This window comes from Salarias fasciatus, chromosome 9 (genome assembly GCF_902148845.1).
Source record: "Salarias fasciatus chromosome 9, fSalaFa1.1, whole genome shotgun sequence".
NCBI classification, from domain to species: Eukaryota; Metazoa; Chordata; class Actinopteri; order Blenniiformes; family Blenniidae; genus Salarias; species Salarias fasciatus.
The window spans coordinates 8,587,279-8,597,282 of record NC_043753.1 but is presented as its reverse complement, the minus strand read 5'-3'; the positions used below and the strand labels follow the sequence as shown (position 1 = coordinate 8,597,282).

At 40.9% G+C, this 10,004-nt stretch overlaps 1 long non-coding RNA gene across 1 annotated transcript; it reads left to right on the top strand.

The window, feature by feature from the left end:
* The first annotated feature begins 224 nt into the window (after positions 1 to 224).
* LOC115394185 (uncharacterized) lies at positions 225 to 9,466 on the top strand. The gene is made up of 3 exons (XR_003932036.1): positions 225 to 235; positions 3,514 to 3,520; positions 9,366 to 9,466. It is a non-coding gene; the product is annotated as an uncharacterized LOC115394185 (long non-coding RNA).
* The last annotated feature ends 538 nt before the right edge of the window (positions 9,467 to 10,004 follow it).

Sequence of the window (10,004 nt, the reverse complement as noted above, 5' to 3'; positions counted from 1 at the left end):
CGATGATTAACGGCCGGGTTCGGGCAGAGTGATCCGTTTTTTTCTTTTAAGGAGAGGCGTCTCTTCAAGTCCAGGAATATTTGAATGCTGTAATTTTCTGACTAATCGAACCAGCTTTATGCAGAAAATTGCACTATTGATCGGCAGTTATTGAGAAATACATGCAATAAAGTGACGGCCCCTCTCCGACATCACTCATAATCCAAGGTGGCCGCCTGAGGATCGACTTCAGGATGTGCGTGGCCACTCCAAGACAGAGGGTCTTTGTCTGCTCGAATCATTTCCCTGGTCAATGATTGCCCCCTCAAGTCTTGGAGCAGCCTAAATATTTCCCACTTTATTACTCATAAAGTACGCCTGATTGTATTACTCATATCCAGTCTGGCTGGATTACAGTAAAGCCCTTTGACTCTATCAATGTTGATTTCCCTGGAGGTATTAGAATGAACTTTAATGAATCTCCATTTTTACCAAAACCCCTCGCTGTGAGGTGCCTTGATTTGACATGCCACGGGCAATAAATGAATCAAGTGCCCAGACATATCAGATGACTAGAGGTGACAGGTATGGACCAGAGTCTGTAATTTCTGATTAAGTTCCATCAAGACAAAAAAGAAAATGGACAATAGAAAGTTGAATATTGAAAGCGGTGACTCATTACAACACAGTGGGTTTTTAAAGTGTGGGTGACTTTAACCAGACTGCACCCCAACTAACTCATGCTTTTTGTCTCACACAAAGTGGTTAACCTCTTAATATTTTAACATTTAAGCAGTTGGCCTACATAGCAAATAAAAAGCTGAATCATTGACATGTTTGTTTTAAATCAACTTGTTCCTCCTTTGCCTTTAAAAATATCTTTGTTGGTGTTAAAAAAAAGGGCTGTTTGCATTGCAAATGTATTGCTATCGTGATATGAACACGTGCAACATATATATATATATATAAAGCACATGAACTGCAAGTAACTTTCTTCCCATATGCAATCATGCAAAACATTGCTTATTTTATTTTGGAAAGAAGCGTGCCATTTTGTTTATTGTTGCTAATTTTCAAGAGACATCAGTTATTGGAGTGATGCCATAGTCTTGGTTTGTCTGGTGCTTTTGCAAAAATTGAAACCTTTCGGTTTAACTTTGTGAAGAATCAAAGTTTAAAATCACTGACACATGTTGTTTTCCTATTGATCAACACTGACCACATTGAAATCCAGAAAGCAGCCTCAGTAATAACAAGCGACCAGAAATCTGACTTTATTTAGAGAATGACCTAAATATGATTTGATTTATCTCCCTAAATTATGAGAATATAGCCAACATATTGTATTTTTTGTTTTGTTTTGTTTATTTTTGTTAGTACAATAGAGAATATAAATAAATGTTTATATTCCCTTGTCATTTGACTTCAGTAATTGTGTAGAAAGCAGTGCAGAGCAAAAGCATATTACCAATAAAATCCTCGCAGGAGGAAACTTTGTTTGCATTGACTGGAGTCGTTAGACTTGAATCGATTTCCCGTTGCTCTCAGTCAGTTCCTTCTTCTGTATCCAGCTGTCATTGTGTGTAAATGCCTTCCTCTTACTCACTGATTGCTACACTTTAATTGCCTTTTTACAGACTGTGCTCGTTCTGGAGTGCATGCTTACATGTGAGTGTTTGCGTTATGCCAAATACCATATTTGGATCATGCAATATTTAGCATGCACGGTGGAAAGCCGGCCAGCCCTGGATGAAGTCCCAGCCCTCCTTCACTTGTGGACCATGATTCATTGTCAAACATATCTCGTTCTCCAAAACAAATAATCTATTCCCAAGTCATGGTGTCACTTCGTCACGCTAGGTTTTGTTCATAAGGACAAGTCAGGCCTGTTGTGGGCTGGGTTGATCTGTTTGGTTAATTCCTCTTAACGTGAAATGTAAATTTAGAAAAAAAATAAATAAATAAAAAAACAGAACTGAAATCTAATCAAACAGACAGCAGTCAGTGACCCGACATTATTCTCGGACGTGATGCAACTCGGTGGCAATGGGAGCTCGAATTCACCACGTCTGACGGAGAGATTAAGTCAGCAATGCGTGAAACTTCAACAGCTACTATTCCACTGGCCTTCACATCAACGCCGAGGTTACGTCTTAATTGGATGAGCGTCAAGCTGTGCTATCGCTCACTTAATCTCCAGGTTTTATAGGTGGGATGCAGGTTTCCATTGGTCTCAGTTATCAAAGTTTGTTGGTAAGCTCAACGTGTGTCCACGCAGAGTTGACTAAATCCATTCCTATAGATAATTTAATGATGTCTTCAACGGCCATGCAATTTTTAACATTTGAAATAATATTTTATGAGCTCTTTTCAAGCAGCTTTGTTAGATTAACTATCAAAGCCATGAAGTTTTCACAAGGATTTGGTTTGATTCCACTATGACATGTTTAATTTTAAAACAAGTGGAGGAAAAAAGAAACCCCAAGAAACCAGGCATTCTTCACTTTAATCCTCCATCTATTTTTAATTCTCAATGTTAAATTTATTTACTGTCTCCAGAGATGGAAGCACCACTCATCTTGATCCTTGAAATGGCTCGAAAATACAAACATTAGAGGAAAACTACCACAAATTAGCATAGATTATGCAGAACAAAAAGAGAATTCTAATGACAATGACTTCCAGACTTTTGCAGGATATGTTTTTTTGACCTTGAACAGAAGTAATGCTAAGGCGTTTCCATAGTTCACAAGGCGTTTCAAAAGGTACTTACTTTTTTAATCTGATAACTTTTACGGAAAGAAAAAAAAAAATCATTTTACCAACTTTCAAGCACGAGAATGCAAAATTGATTGTTCTTTTTTTAGGTGGCACATTTGTTTATCTCAATGGAGTGGAGACCAGTCATGGTGACAGCATGTCAATTTCAGGATCAATTGTTGGCTCCTTGCCTCTGGCCTTTGCATCACATTACCATAGTAATGGCATTTTGACCCTCCTTCTTAAAGCGGGGGCCTACTTCCCCCCAGCTGTAGAGACAAAAACACCTGAAAGACGTTCAGAATGTGTAATGGATTATTACACAAATGTGTGTTTTCAAATCAATTGTGTAATCTTAACGATCCAATCATAACTGAAAATAATGGATTCATGTTACACCTAAAGAAATTAATCTTATAAAAGATTTTTTAGTAAACATTTAGTACAGTATTTATCGATATTGGTTTTACCTATTTTAGTTCGAGGTTAGTCCTCATTCTTGTATTTGTCTTTGATTAAAACTAGCATTGGTGCATCCCCAGTTTAAAAGATGAAGATGTGAAAAATATGAATAAAAGCAGTAATAATGCTGTTTTGGGATGATTTTAGATTGAAATATTTCTTCCTTATACTTTTATTGTTTTTTTTTAATATTGCAGTCACGTCTGTTTATTATTCCACTTCTCATTTGCACATTGTCTCTTTGTACTCTGCAGCATTTCGTTTTATGTAAGACAAACAAAACTGAACCTTGAACTTTAAAAAACTTATGAGATCAGGGGTCTGAAGCTAAAACTGGAGTATTGTCGACTCTTTGAAGCGCCATTTCAGAATTACACAACTTTCTTTTTCAAATGTTGTGTAATAAAACAACTGAAAACAGGACGCTCAGGTACTTGAGCATCTGAATCTCATAATGAAACCCTTTCAGTGAGTTAGCAAATGATGTCAATACTCTCCTCTGATCAGATACCTCATGCAATTATGCTCAACTTTCCTTAATTTTATTTTTCTTTAATGGTTGTTTTTAAGAAATGTTCTGGTCATTTCTATTTCAGTATGTCAAGAAAATGCACTGTTTTTGCATTTCTGTTTTGGAAAAGTTTCTTTTCTGTGCAGCGACATTTTGAAAATGATGCCTGTTTAAAATCAAAGAAAATAAAATAGTGAGCAAGCGAGACCATGAGTTGGTGCTGTTGGATATTGGAATGAAACTGTGCAGTATACCACTTGTTTTGTTTTGATTACATCTGTTTGGTGTTAATCGACATTTATTTGTTGTTTACTTGTTATCCTGTGTCACAAAATTAGTAAATGCTCTATCCCAGGTGTTACTGCCATGTTGGAGAACTGACTTTGTCAGCGCCAACATATTTGAGAAAAGCAAAGGATCTGTCAAGATTTTATTGTCCACAGAAAAAAAACTAATCAAATTACATACACAAGAGTTTCATAACAGTTTTTACACACAACCTCGTGAAGAAACGCCCTGAAGTCACCTATGCCACCCCTCAGGGCCACATCAAAAATGCCCCAAACATCCTATTCTGACAGACTTCCCATTTCTAGCTGGTGAAATGGACTCAGACAGTTATTATGTGCTCCCCATATCGAAGCTATTGAGAGACAAAAGCGCAGCCCTCTGTAGCACTTAGTTAAGAATAGAAGTGTGAGTCCACATGAATATAAAATAAACCATTGCTGGAAAAGTATATGCCAGCTCAGCAAACCTTTCTTGGATTTAGAATAACACCAAGACTGCTTTATACGAGGGAGTTTGTGTATCGGATGTATCCTTCAAGTAGAGATTGTTTCACCTGCAGCTTAAGTGCTTCGCTCAGGCTGGGAGCTGCACAGACTTCCTCATCGTGTGTCAGATTTAAAGCCCTGTGCACCAGTCAGCGTAAACACAACACGAAATGCCACGCGCCATGTAGATCTTAGCACGAAAACTGTTAACAGAGGCGATGACGGTATGGATGGAGCTGAGGAAGAGCTGGCGGGGAACAGGGAGCAAAGCCCTCATGAGCAAATCAAGAAAGAAAGTAATAAGTGGATCCCCCTGATCACAGATGGCTGACAGGCTGCCATGCAAAACGTCCCTCAGGATGGAGACTTGTCTTTGCTGCCAGCCAGATATTTGGCGTTTTAAACAGTTTTAAAGACCGATTTCCTTGTGCGCTATCTTCTCACTCATCTATACCATTTCTGCTCAGGAGATGAATTAAGTCCAATTATTACGGAAAATGAATGCAATCAAAACAGTGAAATGTCAGAAAAAAAGAAAAAAAACACCTTGTGCAGGAGTCTGCAAAGTGCACTTCTGGAGCCACATGTGGCTTTTTCACCATTTCTGTAGTGGCTCCATGAAATCTTCACTGTTATGTTGTAGCAAGCAATAATGTAGTGATTTGGGTATTTTTCATTGACAAGACTGTAATACAACATTTGATCCATTATCATAATAACATCTTGTCAATAGTGTGATAGGTTATTACATGTTTGAGGGAACATTAAAGAAAATCTTTAAAATTGTAATTACTTCAGTCAATAACGTAATAATACATAAATAAAACTATTTCTTTTTTTTCTGCAGGTTTTGTTATGGGATAGTGAACAAATAGTTCCTTTAGGATTCTCTGCAGACCTCTCAGTCATGGTAGAAATAGTTTACTGGAAAGTCATTACATTATTGTTAAGGTTTCATTCTGAATGGCCAAAATCATCATGTTATCATTATGGAATAAAGTGTCATTTTTAAGCCATGAAATCTAAAAGTCTTGAAGTATTTTATATTTAATATCAATAAGTGCTCCTTTAAGGGTTAACATGAGAAGATGTTTGATGAGCAGAGATCGAACAGACATACCAAAGTCCACTTTGAGAAAACTCTGGACTGTCTCACCGGGGATTAAAAGGCATATTGTATTGTTTCTTCGGGAGATTAGTCATCCGCTCATTGTCCCTGATTGACTGAACAAATAAGTCTTATCAATCCCATCGGGCTTCGAGCTTTGGCTCAACAGCAGGCGAGCTGGGCGCTGGGATTTTTTCTGTAATTTTAACAGCTTAACTGATTATCTGTCTGTACCGCGGTTCAGCTGGACAGTAATATCTGACAGCGCTCGGCTCGCCTCGCGTTGTGTGAGCTGAAAGGACAGCAGAGCTGTTTTCTGTCCACAGGCATCACCTCACGTCACCTTAAGCTGGAATGACTGGTGGATTGATTTTTTTTTTCTTTTCTCGAAGAAATCAATCAATTTTTATTCATGTAGTCCTGGCACACAGAACAGACCTGTGTTAAGAAACTGTTCTATCGTCAGCAATTAGGGTTGACTGAATCCCCACTAATGTTTGTGCAACTACTGAACACTTTGATTTTTTTTCTTTTTACAAAGCTGCCAGATTAATTTTTTTTTTTTAATTTTCTGGCTTGTGATTCATCAAAAACTGAGTAATGAAATACAGTTTTCACCACTTTTTCTACAAAAAGTGAAACTTTTAATATCAGTGCTTTTGGGTGATTTTCAAACGATCAACATTTCCAATGAAAATAGCCATTTGTTGACACTTTTTTACGAAATGTTAAGATTTTAACATGTCTTTACCAATGATAGTTAAATTTCCAAACAATGTTTTAAAAACAAGTTTCAATTTTTTTCATACTATTAATAAATTAGTGCAATTTTTCTTTAAAAACTTGTATTATGTTTTTATGTTTTTGAAAATGGTTTTTGCTTTTCTGGTTGTTTGAGCCATTTCAGCATTTTTAGCCAGGCAATAACTACTTTAAAACAATGATTCTAGTATGCACATAGTATTAAAATCTAATGAAAATGTGATTTACACAAAATTATGCAAAAGGGGACAGAAACACAATACAATTTTAGGTCAATTTAAAGGAGTCAACAAAACGGTAAGACAGTCAACAGAATAGGGAGTTCAATATCTTCTTTCACAGCTTGTTTTAGGTTCTTCTTTTGGTTTCTTTCATCACAGTAAAAGTTTCTCTGCTTTTCTGCAATCCCTCACAAGTCTGTGACTCTCTTTGAAATCTGTTTTGTGATGCATATTTTATCATTTTAACTTTGGATTCTGCTGTGCTGATTTTTCTTTTTTTTTTTGGATGCTTTTTCTTCTATGATACTGTATTAGCATTCTGCTGCTATACAGTGGCATCTAGAGGTGTTAGATGGTATTCACCAATATATTTTGATAATCACTTCCATCTATACATCAGGAGCCAATAGACAGCTGTTTTTTGCCCCCATGCTGTATTTTTATGTATTTTATGCATATGCATTTTTAAGCTATGATTGTAACTCATATCCTGTCAGAATCAAAAATTCATATTTAAAAAATTCTATTCCAACCACTCTATGTCCGTTTTCCATCTCAATTTTTTTTTTTTAAATTGGTCTTATCACACACTCTCACGTAGTTCACTCTAAACCAGTCATACCTTCATCAAATCTTTATGTTGTTTACACAGCTAATATTCAAACATTTGAACGAATGCACTGCTCCATCAAATCAAAGCATTCTTGATGTGTGCATCATTTGATCTATATATCATTAAATATTGACGTATATTTGGCGTCTTTCTAAACTTTTAACTTTTCAGTCAGTTTGAACAAATGCCAGCTGAAGACAGGACGGACAAGACTTTCAGATCAACCACTTTTCCTTCCACCTTTTCTGATTGCTGAGCTACAGTCATGAAGCTACAGCTGAACAGGATTGGATTAAATTTTGGAAAATATATAGTAATTCTCAATTACTTTTTTGTAGTAAAGGTTCAAATCAGATCTGTCCATCCTTGGATAAGTATTCAGGGTTTACAAGTTGTTGAAAAGCACAATATTAATCCAACCGGAAGAAAGAACAACAAAATAAAGACATTTTAGCAATGTCTGTGAAACTGTATGTATTCAGGCTTCACAAATAATTTTTTTTAATCCATCCATCCATCCATTTTCTACTGCTTATCTGGGGCCGGGTCGCGGGGGCAGCAGTCTCAGCAAGGATGCCCAAACTTCCCTGTCCCCAGACACTTCCTCCAGCTCCTCTGGGAGGATTCCAAGGCGTTCCCAGGCCAGCCGAGAGACATAGTCTCTCCAGCGTGTCCTGGGTCTTCCCCGGGGTCTCCTCCCGGTGGGACATGCCCGGAAAACCTCCCCAGGGAGGTGTCCAGGAGGCATCCTAACCAGATGCCCGAGCCACCTCAGCTGGTTCCTCTCAATGTGGAGGAGTAGCGGCTCTACTCCGAGCTCCTCCCTGGTGACTGAGCTCCTCACGCTGTCTCTAATACCCCTTTCACACTGCAACTAGCGGGTCGACCCGTGTTTTCGACCCGTGTTTTCGACCCGCTAATAATAGCCTTTTGTGTCCTTTCACACTGCATGCAGACCCGCGTCTAACCGCCTGCTGCCGAGCCGCGTCGCTGCGTCTTCCTGCGCTGATAGTGTCCCGCATTGATGACATCATCAGCGCGATGGAGCAAAGCGAAAGTAAACAATGCAGCGGAACACAGTCCCCGTTACCTGTAGACGAATCTCCTCTTCCCCACGGATCCAGAGGAGCTCTCTGGTCTCGCTATCTTGCCAATACTGGGTCATCTTGACGAAGGAAATCTCACGCTGTGTCCAGAAACAACAACTAGCGCGCTAACGTAGCCACGTTGCGTCGACGTCATCATGTAAGTTACCGCGTTGACTCGCGTCTGCCTTTCACACTCCCTTTCGCCCCTCCCACTAAAAAGCCAATAGTAGCGACCGGCTAAAAACCCGCGTCGATTGCAGGGTTGAAAAACCCGGGTCTAATGCCGAGTGAACACTTTCACACTGCCATGAGGACCCGGTTAATTAGCGGGTTTAAACGGGTTTTTTGGCCAGTGTGAAAGGGGTATAAGGGATCGCCCAGCCACCCTACGGAGGAAACTCATTTCAGCCGCTTGTATCCGGGATCTTGTCCTTTCGGTCATGACCCGAAGCTCATGACCATAAATGAGGGTGGGAACGTAGATTGACCGGTAAATCGAGAGCTTCACCTTTCTGCTCAGCTCCCTCTTCACCACAACGGACCGATACAACGAATGCATCACTGCAGACGCTGCACCGATCTGCCTGTCAGTCTCACGCTCCATCCATCCTCCACTCGTGAACAAGACCCCAAGATACTTAATTCCTCCACTTGAGCCAGAGTCTCTCCACTGACCTGGAGAGGGCAAGCCACCTTCTTCCGGTTGAGGACCATGGCCTCGGATTTGCAGGTGCTGATCCTCATCCCTGTCGCTTCACACTCGGCTGCGAACCACCCCAGTGCATGCTGTAGGTCCGGGTTCGATGAAGCCAACAGGACAACATCATCTGCAAAAAGCAGAGATGAAATCCTGTGGTTCCCAAACCGGACCCCCTATACCCTGGAATAGACTTTCCCAGGGAGGCTGAGGAGTGTGATCCCCCTATAGTTGGAGCACACCCTCCGGTCCCCCTTTTTAAACAGGGGGACCACCACCTCAGTCTGCCAATCCAGAGGCGCCGTCCCCGACTGCCACGCGATGTTGCAGAGACGTGTCAACCAAGACAGTCCCTGCACATCCAGAGACTATACTCAGATACTCTGAGAGAATCTCGTCCACTCCCGGTGCCTTGCCATCGAGGAGCTTAAAGACCACCTCAGTGACTTTAGCTTGGGTGATGGACGAGTCCACCTCTGAGGCCTCTGCTTCCTCCACAGAAGACGTGGCAACGGGATTGAGGAGGTACTCGAAGTATTCCTTCCACCGTCCAACAATATCCCCAGTTGAGGTCAGCAACTCCCCACCTCCACTGTAAACAGTGTTGGCGGAGACCTGCTTTCCCCTCCTGAGGCGCCGGACGGTTTGCCAGAATTTCTTCGAGGGCGACCGATAGTCCTCCTCCATCGCCTCCCCGAACTCCTCCCAGACCCGAGTTTTTGCCTCCACAACCACTCGGGCTGCAGTTCGCTTGGCCTGCCGGTATCTGTCAGCTGCTTCGGGAGTCCCATTAACCAACAAGGCTCAATAGGACTCCTTCTTCAGCTTGACGGACGTCCTTAAGGCCCGTCCATGCTTCTCATGTCCGCGTGGGTGCGCGTTGCGCGTTGGTCCGCGTGACGTAAAAATCGTCATGAATTCCTGTCCGCTAGGGTCCACGCGGACCGATCCGCGGACGTCCACGCAGCAGCCAGAATTTGAGACCGCGTTGCGCATTGCGTGCAGGTCGCAGAAGTGTGCGCCTGCG